The 20,415-nt window shown below is 41.9% G+C and overlaps 1 long non-coding RNA gene across 1 annotated transcript in view; it reads right to left on the bottom strand.

Moving 5' to 3' along the window:
- The window catches only part of LOC102475363 (uncharacterized), a 142,367-nt gene that overhangs the window by 2,683 nt on the left and 119,269 nt on the right, over positions 1–20,415 (bottom strand). The window contains exon 5 of the long non-coding RNA XR_334529.1: positions 2,037–2,142. This is a non-coding gene — a long non-coding RNA (uncharacterized LOC102475363). The remainder of the gene's footprint in view (positions 1–2,036; positions 2,143–20,415) is intronic.

Raw genomic sequence — 20,415 nt, 5'->3', positions numbered from 1 at the left:
GAGCAGTTATGCCCTTTTACATTTCTGAAAAAATCTTTTTTTTTTTTTTTAAGAGAGATTTTTGCTATAGGGATCATGTACTCATCAGAGAGGCAGAGAGACAGAAAGTGAGAAATCATAGCCCGGGGGGTTAGTCATGCCTCAATCCTTTCTCCTCTCGGGATTTTGGGCATGCATACACACACACCTGCATGAGTTTTAAGCTGCTGGGTCCAGGACTCGAACTGTGGGAGTCCATGGGAGTTCAGTGATGTAACTATTATACCATCTGCTGGTCCCATAAATCTTATATTTTAATATTAAAGCATCTGAAGAATATAACAGATTTTTAAACCACAGACTCCTTTTCCCTCATAAACCACAACCTGCATGGAACTGGCCTCTTCCACATCTCCACTGTTCTGAGTCACCGGGCACAGAAGAGTATTTTTAAATGTCCTACCTTCTCAGAGATGTTTTTCTTCCAAAGCACTTAACACTCACCCAGTCCAACCTTGCCCTGATCCTGATTGACCAATGAGGGATCTAAGATCCAGAGAGGAAACATATTTGTCCAAGATGACATAACCACTCGAGCTGGCCCAAGACTCGGAAATGTCCTCTGGCCAGACTTGCTTGGAATAAGGTTGACACGGGCTCAAGCACTTAGAGGATACTCACACAGTATAGGGATAGCCACATGGCACAAGCCAAGCTAGTAAACTGTGGAATATAGTCCCTCCCCCCTTGATGAGAGTACCCTCCTAACAACAACCAGCAGGCCAGGTTCAAAGCTAGCCAGAGAGGGTGCAAACTCCAGAGGAACAACTGCAGCCAGCCCCTCAGATTCCTCTCCCACAGCCAGAGATGCAGTCAGAGGGTGCTAGAGCCTGGTGTTCTAGAGCACAGCCTGAGTGGGGCCCTCACTGCCAGCATTTCGGGGGAGCTCTGCTCCTGTCCTGACTCCCAGCCCTGTGTGCCTTTTCTATATCACAACACAATTCAGTGTACATATGACCCTATTTTATTCCAATGATAATTTTTATTCTTGACAGGAAAAAGCTCTCAGGAAATAGAAAAAGAAAAAAAAAAAAGAGTTGAGGTCCTAATTTCCTTGGTGTGTTCAGGTTTCATTGCTGCCCTACACCTTTTCTGTTATTGTACAAACACATGCACACACGTGCACAAGCACACACGCACACCTGACAACCCTGTGTGTAGTGTCATCTTCTTCGGGACCCAGTAATCACTCTTGCCTATCATTTGTTTGTTTGTTTTGGATCACTAGAACTAGACTGATTTGCATGTGGTTTCCATAAATTTGCATAGCACATTCAGGAAGCCCTCCCTGTCACATCCCACTTCGCTGTGGAAATGTGGCCAGTTTTCCTGTGTTGCAAAAGCATACAAAGGAAAGCTTTATATCCGCATTTATTACAATTAAGCTTTTAAAGGCTACAGAAAATAAAAGGATTTTCTTTTAATTAAAGTACGAATGTGAGGAATTTTTATAAAGCCATCCCTTTCTTACTGTGGTCACTGGGCAGCTTGGAGACATGAGTGCAGGCGGCCAAGGGAGGTGCAGAACGTCCTGCTTTGGGAGGGATATTTTTAAATGATCCATCTGGGATGGTCTCTAGAAATCCCCTCAGCCCCCTTCTGTACTTTGAGCCTCTGACACCCTGCACTCCTATTGCTGGTACACCAGAACTCCTTCAGTAATGCTGCCAGCAATACTGGGGACCCTGGCCCATCTGGCCTGGCTAGGCCTCCCGCAACCCCCCCATCCATAAGTGAGTGAAAACTGTGTGAACTGTTTATGCCCCTGTTTAGGTTTCCCTTTTGGAATAATGACCACACTGTGTATGACCACCTGATTCTAATCATTCAAAAGAATTAAGAGAAAGGTTTTTTTTCAGCCCCATACATGAATGTGATATTATGACTCTTGTTGAAAATTAAATCATATGTGCACAGCCCTCATAGTCTCCTACATAATGGCCTTGTCTGTGTGCAGTCCCTCCCCCTTCCTCCAGCCTAATAAGCCATCCATTTACCTTTGCCATGTTCCTTTTACTCTCCAACAATGAACCATTCAGAGAATGAAAAGGCACGAGGAAGGGGGAGAGGATGGGACCTGATTCCTCATTGGTTCTCCAGGCACTGCACAGGAATGAGAAGGAAAAAAAAAAAAAGGAAATGGAAGAAATGAAAATTTACCCACAGAAATGGAGAAAGAACCAACAAGAGAAGAAATGCATAAAGAGAATGGCTTTCCTTCTCCAGACCATTGTTCTGAGAGATAACATGGTATGAGGATCATGAATCAGGTTTCTTTCCTGTGGAGGAGTGGGAAGACCACGGGACCACAGGCCTGGACTGAAGTCGAACTGGACAATGTCTGGCTCTGCTACCTACTGACTGTGTCTTGGCCAACTTGCTTAGTCTTTCAACCTGAATTTCTGGATCTCTAAAACTGGGATGATAATTCTGTAACATCTCTGCTTGCTCCACAGAATAATAGAGAGGATTAAGGCAGTTAATACTTTTTTTTTTTTTGAGAAAAAGAGATTTTTTGCTATAGGGTATATGTGCTAGCCAGAGAGACAGAGGGACAGAAAGCAAGAAATTATCCCCGGGAGGGGGGATGATCATGCTGTAATACCTTATGCTCCATTCTCCTCTCAGGATTTTTGGGCATACATGCACACACATCTGGCGTGAGTTTTAAGCCACTGGGTCCCAGGACTCAAACTGCTATCAACTACTGGGAGTCCAGGGACATATCCATTATGCCATCTGCTGGTCCCTATTTTTTTTTTTTTTTAAAGAAATCCATGTTGGTCTTTTACGAGATTCTGCTCTTCATGCTTTACAACACCTCTTACAAGGAGACTAAAGAAAGAGCTTGGACTGCAGTGTATTTCTTTTTTTTTCTGTTTTTTTTTTTTTTAAGTCAGTCCACAAGCATTTCTGGACATTCTACTGTGTGTCCAACCTGTGCTATATAAACTGTGATATACAAAGGTGAAAGCTGTCCTACCCATTCCAGGCCTGCCTGGTTCCAATAGCTCTCCACAAGGCCTGGGGTAAGGTCCCAGCAGGCTTTAGGGCTGACGCCTTTGTGAGCAAATGCAAAAGATCACCAATTTCCACTTGAAATTTTAGCCTTTGTGAATACAAGCAAATCTATGCGGAGTAGTGTATCCTAATACACCATTTCAAATACCAGAGACAATGTTGGACTGCTCTTGTTGGATCCTTAACCTTCTTCACCCATGTGACCAAACCAATGGCTGTCTTTGTTCTCATCTTATTTGGCTGCTCAATCAATCTGCCTGCTTCCTCTTTTAAAAACACTCTCCCCTCTTGGCTTTTCTCACTCACTCTTAGTTTTCTTCATCTCAATAGCTCTTTCATTTTTCTTCTCTGTGTCTCAACCTCCCCTCAGTTTCACATGGTGATACTCCTCGGTGCTCAGTCCTTCCTTCTTCCCTTCCTTCCTAGTTCCTTCCTCTCCTCCTACCTTCCACTTTCTGTCTATACTCTCCCTCTAGGTGATCTCATCATTCCCAATGTTTAATTCTATGGATATGCTAATGAGCGCCAAATTTATAACTTCAGCTCATACTTTTCAGAGATCCATATTTACATATCCAACTGCCTAGTTGATGTTCTTCACTTGAATATCTCAGAAATTTCTCAAATTTAACATTTTCAAAATAGAAACTGTGATTTCTGGTCCCCAAACCTGCCTTTCCACCTCCACATATCTTCCTTATATACCCACCCAGCATCTACAGCCAAACCATGTGGTCATTCTCAATTTTCCATTTCTCTGCATAGCCAACATCCAATCTATCAGTCCTAGCAAGTCAACTAGAAAAATGTCATGAATAAGTCTGTCTCCAGCATATCACACCAGCCCAAACCACCATCATCATCCCCACTGTTCCACTTCAACATCTTCTAGCTGGTCTCCCTCCTTCCACTTTGCTCCCCCACTCAATTCAGTTTATTCTTTACACAGTAGGACAGCAATTTACAACATAAATCAAGTCAACATTAAACATAAATTGAGTCATGCCATTCCTCTGCTCACAATTCTTTATGGCTCTCTACTTTGCATGGAATAAAATCTAGTTTCTTTCTTTCTTTCTTTTTTAAGAAAGAGAGATTTTTGTTATAGGATGTGTGCTCTCACCAGAGAGACAGAAAGAAAGAAATCACCCACCCCCACTCCCAAGAAGGATGGCCACACTACAATTCCTTCTCATTCTCCTCTCGGATTCTTGGGCACACACGTACCACGAACTGCAATTGGCTATGTGGGAGTCCAATGATGTAACCATTACACCATCTGCTGGTCCCAAAACCTAGTTTCTTTACCATATACTATTGAGCCTAGCGTGATCTGATCTTCGCCTTTCTTCCCTACCTCATCTCATACCAGGCTCTCTTTTCACTCAGTGATATCTAGCCTCACTGATCTTAATTTAGTTCCCCCAAATACACTCAACTCCTTCCTGACTTGGGGTCTTCACATGCGGTAGCTTTTCTTCCCTGTAGCTCTTCCTCTTTTACCCCTCTGTATTTAAGTGTAAATGGCCTAGTTTCCAGAGATCTTCTCCAACTAATCTTATCTGAAGACAGATCTCCCTCTCATACTTTCATTACTTTCTGCCTTATGTCTTTCTCTGATCCTTTACTAAACTGTTCGTAATTTTCAATTTTTTTCTATTGAAAAGTTCCTGGTGAAACTTGTTTTTCCTGTGTCTATTAGTAAAATGTGAGCCCCAGAAAGGCAAGAATGAACCACATCTACCTGTTTCTCATCATTGTATCTTTACTGCTTAGCACAAAGTGAATGCATAAATGAATGAAGAAATGAAGAATCAGAATATCAATAACGTCATCAAGATTTTTTAAAGAATTATTTATTTTATTTATTATTATTATCATTTAATTTGAGCAGAGAGAGACAGAGAAAGAGGAAAAGAGAGTGAGAAAGTAAGCTGCCAGGTCCAGGACTTGAATGATGGTTGGTCATATAGAAGTCCAGCACCTTAACCACCACGCCATCCACTGGTCCAATGTTACCACGTTTTTATAATTCTTTTCCTCAAATTACTGTTTCAGCATAACTTTTTGACTTGGGACATTCTTGAGACATCTATTCCTGTGGAAAGTTCTAAATGGCCATATTCAGTAGATTCAAGTCTCTTACTGGTTTCGCTCCTTGAAAAATAACTAAAGTTGAAATGATATATGTTTAATTTGACTTCTTCATGAAAACAATGTTCCCAAATACCTTTTTGTAGTGACAAATATCAACCCAACATTTAATTAGCTTGAATAGAGTAACTTTTGTCTAAACCAACACACTTTTGAGAGTAAAAAAAGTACAGTTTAAATAATAACTCAGGGCCAACAAACATAAATTAGGAATGTCCCGTGCAAACTAGCAGGAAACATCCTAACATTCAAAGACATCCTCATACACTATTTGTTTCAAATCTCCCTTTAGCTTGCAATTAAATAAATTAACGTACCGGCTAATGATCAAATTATATTCAAATAATATGAGTTAATATCCTACTCCATAAAATTTTTACCCTTTTCTCCACAATTATCATTTACTTTGTATGACAACAAATTAAGAGGTAAAGGAACACATTTTTAAATATTTAGAAATCAGAAAGCTCTATTTAAGGAGAATTTGATAGGCTATTTGAGGAGATATTTCAAGATCTGACGTCTCTTTTATTGATTGTGTTCCTGATAGTGTATGTGTGTGTGTGTGAGAGAGAGAGAGGCACCCTCCACAAGGTTTTGATCATGCCATGATCCCCTTCCTCTTGTCCAGTCTGCCAGGATTCTGGTCTTGCACACACACCCATGTGTTTTCAGGCTGACTGGGCTAGGGACTCGAACCATGGTCAACATGTAGCTTTTAGCTCTACAGCTCAGTATGCTACCACTGTACCACAGGAGCCAGGCCATTTGAAGTCTCTTGACAGATGAATTTTTATAAATCAATAATACAATGGTAATATTACTGTACTCTTATCATATACTGCATCAAATGTAAAACACAGTTTCCATTTCTAACTGAATGAATCCTTAAAACAATACCAGGAGGTGTTTCATATTCACCTCTTCATTCTGCATACAGGTACCCTGAGGTTCAGGGATTTAAAGATCTTTAAACACACTTTAAGAAGATCATTGATCAAGATCACAGAACAGTGAGAAGCAAAGCTGGGTTTATCCCCAGATATGCCCTCCTCCGAAGCCCATATTGTTAACCATCGTTACCACTAAGATTGCTTATATTCCTGACTTCCTTTTCTTGTTACGGTTTAGAGGTGTGACTCTCATCTACATCGGATGCTCTCCTTCCACTTGGCAGGTGCTCCTGTGTGTGCTGTGATGAAACACTGACAAGACAGAGTGCTCAGAGATCACTATAGGTGGAAGCCTGCCTGTCTTGTCAAATCTGCCTTTTGTTTGCAATAAAATAAGGAGGCAGGATTATGAAATATGTACCAGCCTAGAGAAAACAAATCATGCAGTGTTACAGTTAAAAGGGATCTTGGATATTTCATAATCCTGCCTCCCTAATTTTACACATGAGAAAATCAGAGAAGTGAAATGACTTGCCTAAGCTCATAGTCAAAAGCCAGAAACAGAACCTAGGTCTCTGACTCCTGCACCAGTATACGATAGTATAGAAATAATATTCAGAAAACAGTACCTTTAGGAAAAAGTTCCCATATAAATATTTTATAGATCATACAGTAAATAATATATATTTAGAAAAACAATGTAAATATTTTATAGGCTGAGGCACAACTGTCAAGTTTGGAATCAAATCCATGGTCCTGAATCAGCTCAACACATGGATGGTACAATAAAACACACTGGCAGCTAGGCAGCTGTCCTTACATGTGTCTGAGTTTTCCTAGAATGGCAGAATTCAGGACTGCACAGCCAGCTGCCTCCTCACCCCTCACACTCCCCTTGCACAACTGCCAGGAAAACGCATTCTGAAGAAAAGCTGCTGAGCAAAGAGATGGTGCATCTCTAGGGTTTGAGGCCACCCCAAGGGAGTCAAGCTCGGCTACCTGAAAGACCCAGACTAGAAAACTCAAAGACATCCAGTCCTCCCAGGTCACTCTGGAGTGTTGTGGCCACTCTTCTGGCCAGACAGAAGCCACTGCTTTGGCCCAGCATGAAGGTGAATGTGACCACACTGCAATGTTAGAGAATGGGAACCTGGACTTGACCCCAAAGCTCCGAGCTGCTGGATTTCTTCTCTTTACTTTTCCTTTACCCATACCTTTTTTCCTCTCTCATTCTTCCTGCACTTCCCATTGCTCTGTTAGCTATGTTGGGGGACAGTGGCTAGCAGGCACAGAAAAGTTGACCTTCAACAAAGAAGAGAGTGCTATAATTTGAGGCAGATTGCAAGGGTAAAGGCAAAATGTGTATCGTAAGTAACAGTGTAAACCTCTAGTAACTGACAGCCAAGCTATTCCCTTCTCCACATCACACTTTGGTCCTTGTCACTCTTATTAGCTCATCTTTAACCACTGAAAAGATGCCACTCTGCCTGGTTCCTGGCTCCACATTCTCCTTCTGCTCACACCTGCAGTCCCTGACCACTCCTTAGGAAAGATCAGCCCTGAGTCAGCTCCAGGGCCTAATGGTTAGGGTAGCAGATCCCACATGGCTGACTGCAGGGTTTGAGTCCCAGAAACAGGCTCTTAAAAAACACACAGGGAGGGACCAGCAGTTAGCGTAATGGCTATGTCGCTGGACTCCCACATAGTCGACCGCGGTTCAAGTCCTGGACCCAGTGGCTTGAACTCACACTGGGCGCGTGTGCGTGCGTGTCCAAGATCCCAAGAGGAGAATGGAAGAGAAGGGATTGTGGCGTGGCCATCCCCCCAGGGGGTGATTTCTTACTTTCTATCTTTCTGCCTCTCTCTGTCTTTCTGGCAAGCGCACGCGCCCTATAGGGAAAACCTCTAAAAAACAAACAAAAACAAACAAACAAACAAAAAACACAGGGAGTATGTGTGTCCATGCCCAAAAGCACAACAGGAGAGAGAGATGGAGGAGAAGGAGAAGAGAGTGCAGATTGCCATTCTTTGGGGGAGGAGGGTTCTCTTTCTGTCAAGCACATGTGCCCTCTACTAAAAGAAAGAGAAAGGAGGAGTGAAAAAAGAAGAAAGAGAAAAAGGAAAAGAAAGAGAAATAAAAAGAGAAAGAGAAAAAGAGGAAAAAAAGAAAAAGAGAAAAGGAAAAGCAAAAGCAAAAGAAAGAGAAAGAAAAAGAAAAAGCCAGACCAGCCTATCTTGGACTGTAAAAAACACTGGTCCCTTTTCACCAGATATAGGACATCCAGGCCATGACACACTGGCCAAACACTTCCATCTTACTGTAATCCCAGGGTTCTAGTCCTGAGCCCTGAAGGTGGCCTGGCTCCTCTCCTCTTCCTGAGACCAAGGTCCCACCTCAGACCCCCACTCCAGTAACCAAGGCCTTGTCTTGGTCCTCATGACTAGATCTTTCTTGATGACCAACCATCAGAAACACACTAAGGAATTTTTAGAGGCCTTAAAAATTCTAAAAAAAGTATGTACTTTCTTGACTTCCTTTCCTTCTCTTAGAAGCACCCCATTTACAATTCAAAATGAAAAATACACTGTAACATAAAAAAAAGTTTTGGAAATGACAGAAATTTACATATATACTGATGGCAAAACATTTTCTTTTTAGACGTTCTATCTTTTCTTCTGTAGGTGTGTGCACATGCCCTTTTTTGTTGGGGCCAGGACCAGAGGCCAGTCTCACCAGGCTTCACTCCCTAAGCTGTAGTCTTGTGCTTAAACTCCAGAAACAAGGTCAAGCAGTGTCACAGTGACAGCATGCATGTCTCCTGACCTGACCTGACTTTCTGTGGCAGAGATGGAGCTGTTTAGAAAGTACTTTTCCCTTCTGTAGCATTCTGCTATAAGCAGAAGTTGATTGTCTGGCCAAGGACACAGTTTCTCAGCTACACTTGCATCTACCTGTGCCTATATAACTAGTCCTCCCTACTAAACCATGTAAAAATGCCTCATGTCCCTGCTAAACCAAAGTTTTTGTTTTTCTTTTAAGTTTATTTCTTCCATGAGGAAGATAGAAACAAAGAGACAGTCACCCCCAACAGGATTGACGCCACAATCCACCCCCAGATTCAGCCACCCACAGATGCAGATGGGCATGTGCGTATCTAGCATGTTCAAGGAGGTCTCCAGACACAAATGCAGAACCTCCCCCCATGAGCCAGCTTTATGGAGCATTGCAATACTGCTGGGCCACCATCTGGCTACCAACCCAAAATTTTAAGAAACAGATGTAATTTGTCCCTAAACCACAACATGTAGACAAGTTTTAGCTAAAGAGGATCATCTTCCTTGCTCGAGAATGTGAATGAGATGTGAACTTCTATTGTGTCTGAGCCATCACATATTAAAGGGTGTTTTTGTTACAGCATTTTAGCCTGCTCTTACACTTTCTTAACCTGCTCCTACCACCTGCTCTTAGAGTCCCCTCTGCTTTGCTCTATAGCAAGAGTTTCTCAGGGTGTTGCATAAGCAGTACCTTTGTTGGAGTCAGGTAAATCTGGTCCATAGTTTTGTTATTTCCTAGATATATGACCTTTACATATGCAGCTTTCTTAATATCTCCAAAATAGGCATAATAGTATTAATTAAAATAAATAAGATAAAACATACAAAGAGCCTATGAAAATGCCTACATGATAGGACTAGCCTATGGCCTAGTGGTTAAGGGAGCTGAATCTCACATGGCTGACCATGGTGTCCATCCCAGAAGCATAAAAAACACCCCAAGTATGTGTGTGCATGCCCCAAATCCCAGATGAATAAAAAGAGAAGGAATTATGTATGACTATGTATATATGACAGCATGACTATGCCCCATTGGGGTGCTTTCTCTTTCTCACCTTTCTGTCTCTCTCTGACAAATGCATGTGCCTTCTGGCAATAACAAATACACCTTCATGATAGATACATGGCAAATATAGTTCCTTACTCTCCCTTTCATCGGCCATCCCTATTAAATGAGACTAAATCCCAAAACATTCACCATCTTCCCAGAAGACCACCTATTACCATGGGGATATTTGTCTCCCTCTTTCTAATGAAACTTTTTCCCATCAGTTTCAGGTAAGAGAAGAATTAATATATTGAGAAATTTAAAAATAGCATTCTCCAATCACCATCCAGGCCTCAGTTGTCTTCTCCTTTCTCATAGCCTAATCACTTGCCTCAAGGTAATGAAGCATGACTTTGGTGATGCAGATATGATTTAATAAATGCCATAATACCAACTGGCATGACATAAAAGCTGTTATCCAAAATGATTGATTTAAGAAACAGATCTGCCTCAAGTTAGTGACACTGAGTTGTGAACAGGAAGGGTTTCCAACGGTGCCACATGTCAGGTGAGAAAGATGACTGCGACCTAGCCTTTCCTGATGTATTTAGAGTGACTTATTCTGACATGGAAGTTCCAATTTGTTATTAAACATCCCATGCCCTTTTTTGGGGAAAAAAGTTTGCTTATCTCTTTCACCATATCCTCATTCTGAACTGCCTAAGGAAATCACTAGTGCAAGAGAGTCACAACAGTTTCCAAAGAGGTACAAGGAGAATGGGAAAGCCTAACCAGGCTTCTTAGGCCATTGCTTCTCAAGTGATGTGCTGCTATTGATGATGGGGCCTGCATTGTGCCACAAGGAAGTCATTTTTAGGCAGTAATACCCTTGCCTGCACAATTCAGAACAGCACCACACTCTGTGGAACAATACTCAACAAAGAGTATCTGAGTCGGACCCAGCAGGTGGCATGGTGGTTAAGGCACTGGGTTCCCACATGGCCAACTCCTCAGTTCAAGTTCTGACCTGTTGGCTTGAAAATCATGCATGTGTGTGCATACCCAGAATCCCAAGAGGAGAATGGAGGAGGAAACTGTGGTGTGGTCATGTTCCCTGGGAGTGATTACTTATAGTCCCTCTCTCTGTTTCCAGAGAGTGCACATGCCATATGGCAAAAACCTAAAAAAAAAAAAAATGTTTTTAAATAGTATCTGGGTCAATAGAAAAGTTTTATACTATGCCAGAACCAACCCATCTTTCCCAAATTAAAAAAAAAAAAAAAAAAAAAAAAAAAAAAAAAAAAAAAAAAAAAAAAAAGGAAAGGAAAAGGCCAGCAGGTGGCACAGTGGTTAAGGTCTTGGATTCCCATGTGGCCAGCTGTAGTTGGAGTCCCAGACCCAGCAGCTTGAAACTCATGCCAGCTGCATGCGCATGTGTGCCCAAAGTCCCATGAGGAGAATGAAGAAGAGACTGTGTCATGGCCTTCCCCTATGGGGCAGGGGTGATTTCTCACTTTCTGTTTCTCTGTCTCTCTAGTGAGAGCATGTGCCCAATAGCAAAAATCTCTCTCTCTAAAAAAAAAAAAGAGGAGAAAGGGGAGGGGAAAGAGGCTAGGGGATAGGAAGAACTCCTTATATCAACCTAGTTTCTCTGTCCAGACTCCCCTGTCCTCTTTTAGTGTCACTGGTTAAACTTATTGCCTGTGGGGAGCCTTGAGTACCTATGTACCACTCGAGGTTATCCATGTATTACCTCTCAGGTCTAAGTTTACTCTCATTGTCAGCTCCATAATAATAGAGCTGGACTCTGTGACTGTTCACCCTGCTGAGAGGTACAATTAACATTTCTCAGAGAGGGCTCTGGAGGGACACTAGATAAGGAAGGAGTTTCTCTTCCTGGTTTGGGTATCCTTTGTTTGGAATCATGTAACATGTTTTTATTTGTATGCTTGTTTGTCTTTTTACAGCACCCAGTTCCTACTACATGCAATTTCTTAACACCTAGCCCTTGCAGCACCTGGTGTCAGCAGCACTCTTCCCCTGATGCCTCCTATGGGTAGCAGCACATGACACTTTCCTGGGGGTGGCTTTATTCCACAACCCTCTTTGGTTGGCCTCAGAGCAGAGTGCTGGCTGTGGAGTGCTGGTATCTTCCAATTAAAGGCTTCTCAAGGCATTTTGGGGATAACTTTTCAATGAGTAATGTGGCCTAGACACCTCCCCTTGATGGGCTTACCCAAAATCCCCCTAGAGTGCTTTTACTATGAGTTCTGAGACATGGCACCTCAGTTAACTTCTATCCTGTCCAATGGCCTGAGCCTCACCCTTGCCACTGAAGTCTGGATATCAGCTTTACAGGGGTTCCTTCCTGGGCACTCTATCTCAGCTCTGAAGATAGTGGCTACTCTTTACATCTGTTATTTCTCTATTATCTAGCATTCTTTTTACCCCTTCTTAACCAATTCCTCATTACTCCAATACACATTGATAATTCTTTACAATGAACTTTCACTATTCAAATTACCACATTTTCTATCTCCTGATTGGATCTTCATACTATGAAATGGGTTCCTGAGTCTCAGAGATAGGCTTGAAAAGATGGGATTTGGGGTTTGATTTGGTCTTGTCCCTGGATTTTTTTGGGGGGGTGGGGGAGGTTTTTCAGGGTTTGATTTGGTCTTGTCCCTGGATTTTTTTTGGGGGGTGGGGGAGGTTTTTCGGTATAGAGCGTGTGTGCTCACCAGACAGACAGAGAGAGACATAGAGACAGAAAGCGAGAAATCACCCCCCAGGGGGGATGGTCACGCCGCAATCCCTTCTCCTCCATTCTCCTCTCGAGATCTTGGGCACGCACGCACACGCGCCCGGCGTGAGTTTTAAGCCACCAGGTCCAGGACGCGAACCGCGGTCGACTACGTGGGAGTCCAGCGACACAGCCATTACGCTAACTGCCGGTTCCCTTGTCCCTAGATTTGAATGCAGTACTGAGCATTGCCAAGGGAAATGAGATGCTAGTGGCATGCAGTGAAATCATAATTAGTCAAGAGAACACCTGTGATTGGCTGGAATGAAGGGACCACTAGAGCAAGTGCCTGGGAGCACAAGTGGCTGCTACATTGACCACTATGGCTCATATTTGGTACTTGCGATTAGCCCTCCTGTGGTCAAAACCATGTAGTAACCTCATCTGAGGCAGAGGTCTTGAAAAGGGATGCTCATTCTCCTTAAGACACACTACATCCACTCTCAGTTGTTACTAAACTAAGATCAAATCTCAGCCTGCTCTAAAACAGGTACACATTATGACCCAGGAAGAAATAAGTTAGAGACCAAAATAATTACAAGTACTTGCAACCATTTGTGGGACTACAGGAGGAAAGTATGTGGGCATAAACTATAAGTTATTTGACCAAGGAGAGGGGTATGACATTAGAACAGGCTGAATTTGTTGACAGGACTGAACTTCCTAAAGCTTCCAGATTTGTTATGTAAACTTATGTGGCTGAAAGTACCTCTAACACTTTATTTGGTTGGTTAACCAATATGTGAACTCCACAGTGTCTTAAAGTTGATGCCAAAGCTGCCCTGGCATGATATGAAAGAAATAATTCAAATGCTTAGGGAGCTAGGAATGTTGGATTGAATTTATCATGCACACCCACCCCCAACAACATTCCACAAGAAAGCCAAGAAAACACTTCCTTCACTAACAATGAGGAATAAATTAGTGAGGGGAACACACATCACTGAAAAGCTCTGTGGTTGTTCAGGTTGTTCATCTCTGTAACAGATGTGACTATAGGATGCCTTCACTGGAATGGGCTCCTGGATTTCAGTGGAGATGATGGGCTCTCAGACTAGCAACTGCCAAAAACAAAGTAGGTGCACCAAAAAGAGACTGGATCTTTACCAACTCAACTGCCTAAAATATGAATGAAACTTCTGTGGTTCTTCGAAAAGTGTGAAAATGTGAAGAAAGTTACTCAACAGCATTTACAATGTACGCTTATTTTAATAATTAAGTAGATCCCTCAGTAAGTTGACCTCAGATGTCCTCTTTTCTGAAGTGGGAGCATGTTTGGATAATAGAGACATCCTAGACATCTTCAAGCCTCCTTTTTAATTTCAGCCTGAAGAGGAAACTGAGTATTAGGTAATCAGTGCGAATTAGTGAGACTCCTGAGAACTTGTCCAATGGACCCATAACTGTGCTCCCTCCACCAAATAGTAATTGTCCTTTCCCAACTGCACTCTTCAGGTTGCTTTGAGTTTTAAGCCACCGGGTTTGGGACACGAACCGTGGTCGACTACATGGGAGTCCAGCGACATAGCCATTACGCTAACTGCTGGTTCCCAAAGCTTGCTTTTACACAGAAGAAAAAAATAAATAAAAAACAAACTGTGTGTACCTGGCACAAAGCACTGCAGGGACATACAATAGTGATCAGAATACTTGGGCCCGCAAAAATCTTTTTGAAGCAGAATGAAGTAGATGGGCTGCTTACAAAGTTACCGCTTAATCTGTATAATTGAGAAACAAATCTTAAACCTGGATCCCCAAAACCTGACTTACTACCAGTTTACAGAACTAACTCAGTTAACAAGCTCAGAGCTCCTTGATCGAAAGGGGAGGCTGGAGTCCCTTGAAGGACCCTGGACCATTGCAACAAGTATAGACCATAAATCTTGCTATAAGCATTCCCCACAGAGACGTGCTGCCATTTACAGGCGTGACTATGCATTGGGAAAAGGCAAATCTCTGACCTTTCAGGTATTAATAGGCACTGGCTTTGATTTGATGCTAATTCACAGGGACAGAAAATGCCACCGTGTCCCACCAGTCAAAGTGGGACCATAGATGTTCAGGTGATAGATGGGAGTCTTAGCTCTACCCTGACTCACAGTGGGCCATGTTGGCCTCTGGACACACAATGGGGTTATTTTCTGGATATATTTCCTGAATATGTAATTAGAATTGGCATATGTGTCAGCTAGACGCAACTCTACATTCAATATTTGACCCATGAGTAAGGGCCATAAAACTCAGTTGTTTGAAAAGTCAAGACACATTTTTGCATAGAAAAATATGTCATTATTTTCCTGACAACCTAATAGTAAGAAGGGTTTAATGGAAGTCCTTAAAACCTCTCCTTTCTACCCAGTTAGTAAACCAAAAGTAACACTTCAATCTTGTGGGAAGGGAAGTTAATAGCACCATCAAAGTCTTGAAAGAAGGAGAAGTTATGTCTAGCCCATCCTCACACCTTTGCCTATGTAGAAATCAGATAAAACACGAAAAAATACTGTGAGCTATTCTAAACTTAACCAGGTGGTTACCCCAATTGCAACTGCTATTCACTAGAACAAATTAGTGCAGCCTCTGGCACTTGATACAGCTATTGACCTTTTCATTTTTCTTCAAATATTGTGTGTGATACCTGGAGGTATGGCACCTGTTTTGAGATTCTGAGGATATGAGCAACACTTAAGGGTAGCAAACAGGAAGATAAATAGAGCCCGAGTTCTTTCTCATGTCATTGATCCATCATACTAGTCCTGATTAGCCTATCCCCTAAACTTTTTGTTGCATTGAGCAAATAAACCTGATGCTCATATGTAATTAGGTTTTCTGGTACTTGAACTGAATATAATTGTATTGAAAATAAAGTTCTAAGAATAGACCATAGAGAGAGATTTCTCAAACAGAAAGGAAGACAGCATGGTGATCTGCAGGGTCTATCAGCATCAAAGACCCACACGCAGCTCCTTTGCAGTGCTCCAGGAGGATGGAAGGTTCTCTGAGAGAATCACCTAGACCATACACCCCAAACTTATCAAGACAAAGAGTCAGGTCTCAGGCTAAATATGGGAGTAGCTAGCTATTATATTTTACTCTAAGAGACCATGGGGGGGGGGGGGGCATTTTTTACGCAAGGAGCCATGGGGGGGGGGGCGGCAGGTGGTGTGGTGGTTAAAGGAGCTGGACTCCCACATGTCCAATTGCAGTTCGAATCCCGGACCTGGTGACTTGCTCTCCCTCTCTCTGTCTCTCTCTCTCTCTCTGGTTAAAATTGAAAAATAATGATAGTAAATCAATATTTCTAAAAAGAGAGAGAGAGCAGGAGGTTTGGACAAGAAACCCTTTATCTGAAATGTAGTTACTGAATGCTTAGCTGGCCAGCTGAGATTGAGTGTCAGAAGGCCTTCCCTGAAGTCCTACTCTGCTGGGAACTATGAAGTATTAACCGACCATGGGAAGCAGGGAGGGAACTCCAACTGGGATGGAATTTTATGCCAGAAGAGTAGAATGAGGACTCAAGTTCAAAATTAGAAACCTAAGGGCGTGTTGTTTCTCACACAGTTGAACATGTGGAGTCAACTGCATGACTATTGATTCCATAAAGAAAATGTAAATTCCTATTTATCTTTTTTATTAACTCTGATCTCTGGCAAAGGACCTCTAAAATTTTTCCTATTTGACATGATCAAGAAAACATTAAAATGTAGTACTTAGAATTCTAAAAATTAAACTTCACATTGAACATTTGAAACTATCAATTCTTATAGAAACTATAACTTTTTAAAAAGAATTGTTTTTATTTAACTTTACTTATTTATTTACTTTCATTTGACCAGAGAGGGACAGAGTGAGAGAGAGAGAGAGAAAAAGAGAGAGAGAGAGAAAGTGAGAAAGCAAGCCACCAGGCCCAGCACTCAAATCACGGTCGACCACCCTTAACCACCACACCTGCCAGACCCCGCCCCCCAACCCCTGAAATTGCAACTTTAAAAAAGATCTGACTGAGCCAGCTCCATGGCCTAATAGATAAAATAGTCAGTTCTCACAGGGCCAGCCTTGAGGTTCAAGTCCTGGACACAGAAGCTCAAGAAACACCAACCATGTGTACATATATGTTCAAAATCCTGAAAGGAGGAAGAAATGGAAGAGAAGGGACTGTAGCACGATCATGTCCCATAGAGGGTGCTCTCTTCTCTCTCTCTCTCTCTCTCTCTCTCTCTCTCTCTCTCTCACCAATAGCAATGAGCTAAATTGCTAGACCCTGGTTTCAGGTACTGTCAATGATCATGTGGTATTGGTTGCATCTATCTTAGCATTCTGCTCTTCATTTTGTACTAAGTCTAAAATGAACCAGAACAGAGTCACTTCTTGCTTTCATGTATCAGTTCAACTTAAATAATCACTAACATCAGCAAACTATATGCATTCATTCAGAAGTTGCTCATAGACACTTAGCATTGAAAGCATTTTCAGATACAATGATGCTGCATCTAAATGCACAGGTCCTGAGAAAGTCATGATGCATTTTTACTTAGAGAAACAAAGAAAAATACATCATGTGACTTTCTCAACCACCTAATATTTACCATGGTGGAAAAATCCTGGTTAGTAGTTTAATTTAAAATAAGAAAAAAAGTGACAATAAAAGTCAACAAAAATCTTCACATTTGAGAAGAGGTCAACTGCTTGAAACTATCTACCAAAGATGCAGGCCCACACTTGTTCCAGCCTATTGTAAACACAGATGCATGAACCCAGGTTTCCATCCTGCATGGGGAAGGAAGTCATGCTCAAGGTCTGTCCAGCAGAATCTTCAGCATTCTGGGTTTTTGCAAACTCATCCTGGTGCGTGATACCTTTCTTTTGACTTTGAAGGCAACTAGGGGTTTCTTAGCTCTACTTGCCTCTCAAATTTTAAGTTCTCTTATTCTGGGGTTAGAGAGAAAGAGGACAAAGCATTCCACAGAACAAAACTCAAAAGTTGTTACAAGAATTCTGGACCTGGAGCTTTTTCATTTGGTGTGGAATATTGAGGGGCCGACCTTGCAGAGAGCAAGGATGCATATGAAGAATGGAGAGGAAAATCCACTGCGGTGCTGACAATAAGAAGGTGGGTAATTTAACTTTAGCACAGTATGGCTTGACTGTGATGCATATGACCTCAGGTGTGAGACATTGAGGAATGACAACATGGCGAGGCTGCCTGGTGGAGAGGAGCTGAATGATTGCAGCAGTGAGGGGTAGAGTCTGCTAGCAAAACACGATCACGCTGGGGCTGCTCTTTATCACCTAGACCATCTGCTGGACAGTTTAGAAAGCAGAGGACCATTTGCTAAGTGACAAAGTGATGTCACTTTATTCTAATGTTCAACAAAAGAAGATCTCTGCCAACCAGCAGACAATAACAACAGACTATTTTGCCACATTTCATCGGGCAATTTGTGTGATGTTTTGAGTCCCTTAAGCATTATTCTTGCATTATGTTTATACTTTGATAGCATCTGTAGAACAGAAAATGTGTCCCTAAATATTAAATGTCATTTTAAGTAAATTATGGCTCATTAACTCCATTGTAGACACTGTTCTGTCTGGATTTGTTTCAGATGCTGTTGGATTCCCCACAATTCCTTTCACCTTTCCTGTCCTCACTTTCTCAAGCACATTGCCACAAATACTTGATAGTTGATAGCCCAAGGCAGCATCTCGTGATAGTGGCCATGACTTGAACCTCACTTTAGAGCTGATACTTGGAGATTCAGATGGATGGTCGGCACATCTCAAAACAAAAGTCAAGGCCTGAGAAATTCCACAGAACCCGTGTATACCTTTATCTTTGTCTTTAGATATATGTTTACTATATTATAAATGATGACTTGTGCTTCAGGAGATGCTGGCTTTTCCTCAGTATTCTGATCAATTTCACTGTTGATCACTACATTTACACACATGCATGCACACATGCATGCAAATGATCATCCGTTGCGCAGTAAGCTCTGGCTTGATCATTTCATGTTACAATTGTCATTTTTTTTTTGAGAGTTTTTTTTTGGTTTTTTTTTGTTTTTTCTATAGCGCACGTGCGCTCACCAAAAAGACAAAGAGAAACAGAAAGCAAGAAATCACCCTCCAGGGGAGATGACCACGCAACAATCCCTTCTCTTCCATTCTCCTCTCAGGATCTTGGGCACGCACGCACACATGCCTGGTGTGAGTTTAAGCCACCAAGTCCAGGACTCAAACCGTGGTCAACTACATGGGAGTCCAGCGACATAGCCATTATGCCAACTGCTGGTCCCAGATTTCTAATGATCAAGCAAAATGGTGCAATTGTTAGAGTATGCTGAGATTAATACAATCAACAACTTTCTGCAGATGACCTATGTAAACATTGCACTGTCTGTAGCCAGGCTCTGGGCCACATGGAGCCTTGCACTCTGTGCTGTCTTATGGACAGGTCCATGATGGAATCCCCCTGCACTTCCACCCACAGCTCACCAACATCCTGGTGATGACTTTGTGAAGATGGCAGGGATGGACCTTACCAGAAACACTGGAAACTTCACTGCTTGGCTATGGAATCAGGACACCCAGAGACAGCTCCCATCTAGTACCCAGCTTAGAATCCCTACAAAGGCAACTCAGCCTGAAAACACTTCATTTCAATCTGTTGAAAGAGAAGCATGACTCCAAGAATATGCAACTTACTGATTTCTGAGTGATCAAATTCCTTAATATCAGTTGAGATTGTTATAATGGTTCCTGGACTTCATTCTAATGGGTTGTAAAAAGTCTGCTTTTTCAAGATAGCCTGGCTAACTTAACCAATGTGTTACACCTTACATCTCTAGTCTTCCCCAATCTGACAACTTGGCCAGACCAGAGCTGGAGTAGGGTATGAACTGATCTACAGATATTTCCTGTGTTCTATCGACTATTCATTGGACTGTGAGTTCCTTAAGCTCAAGGACTATACTTTATTCATCTTTGTATTCAGACATTACTACAGTATTTGGTGTTTTATACCTAAGCTATGGTCCCAGCTACTTGGGAGACCTAGGCAAGAAGATCGATATAGCAAGACTTTGTCTGAAAAAATACCACATACACAATAAATAAATAAATAAACAAATAAATAAATGGGACAATAGGGAATAGAAGGATTAATTAATGTGGCCAATGTTTCATAGCTATAAAGTACTTGAGCAGGAATTATAATTTAGGGGTCTGACCCTGGTAATTATGTGTTTATCACCACTAAGGGGGTCTCCTACACAGCTCTGCCAGTATTCTAGGATATCACAGCATCATCAGACTTCTGCTCTCATTTACAAAATTTACTGAATGATGAGCTACAAGACTGGCAAAAAGCTGATTCCAACAATCTCACATAGTCACTGTAGCTTTAGAAGAAACTGGAATATGGGAAGAAATAACTGTAATAAATCCTACAAATGGGCTTTCAGTCAAGCTCCTATCTATTCAGGAGTCTTCCGCCCTCTGCTTTCGTCGTTTCTTCCAGAGAAGCTTCTTAGATCAAGAACCACAGGGATGAAAGTAGAAATGGAATATTATTGATGATAACATGCTCGATTAAGCCACTATGCAGTTTATCCTAGATGGGAAACCACATTTAGTATGTTGTGATGATGCTCAGGGAAAGAATGTTAGGTAATATAAAAAAAAAA

This window comes from Tupaia chinensis, unplaced genomic scaffold (assembly GCF_000334495.1).
Source record: "Tupaia chinensis unplaced genomic scaffold, TupChi_1.0 Scaffold000232_1, whole genome shotgun sequence".
Lineage (NCBI taxonomy): Eukaryota > Metazoa > Chordata > Mammalia > Scandentia > Tupaiidae > Tupaia > Tupaia belangeri.
Note: the sequence above shows the minus strand (reverse complement) of the source record. Positions and strands in the feature narration are given on the sequence as shown.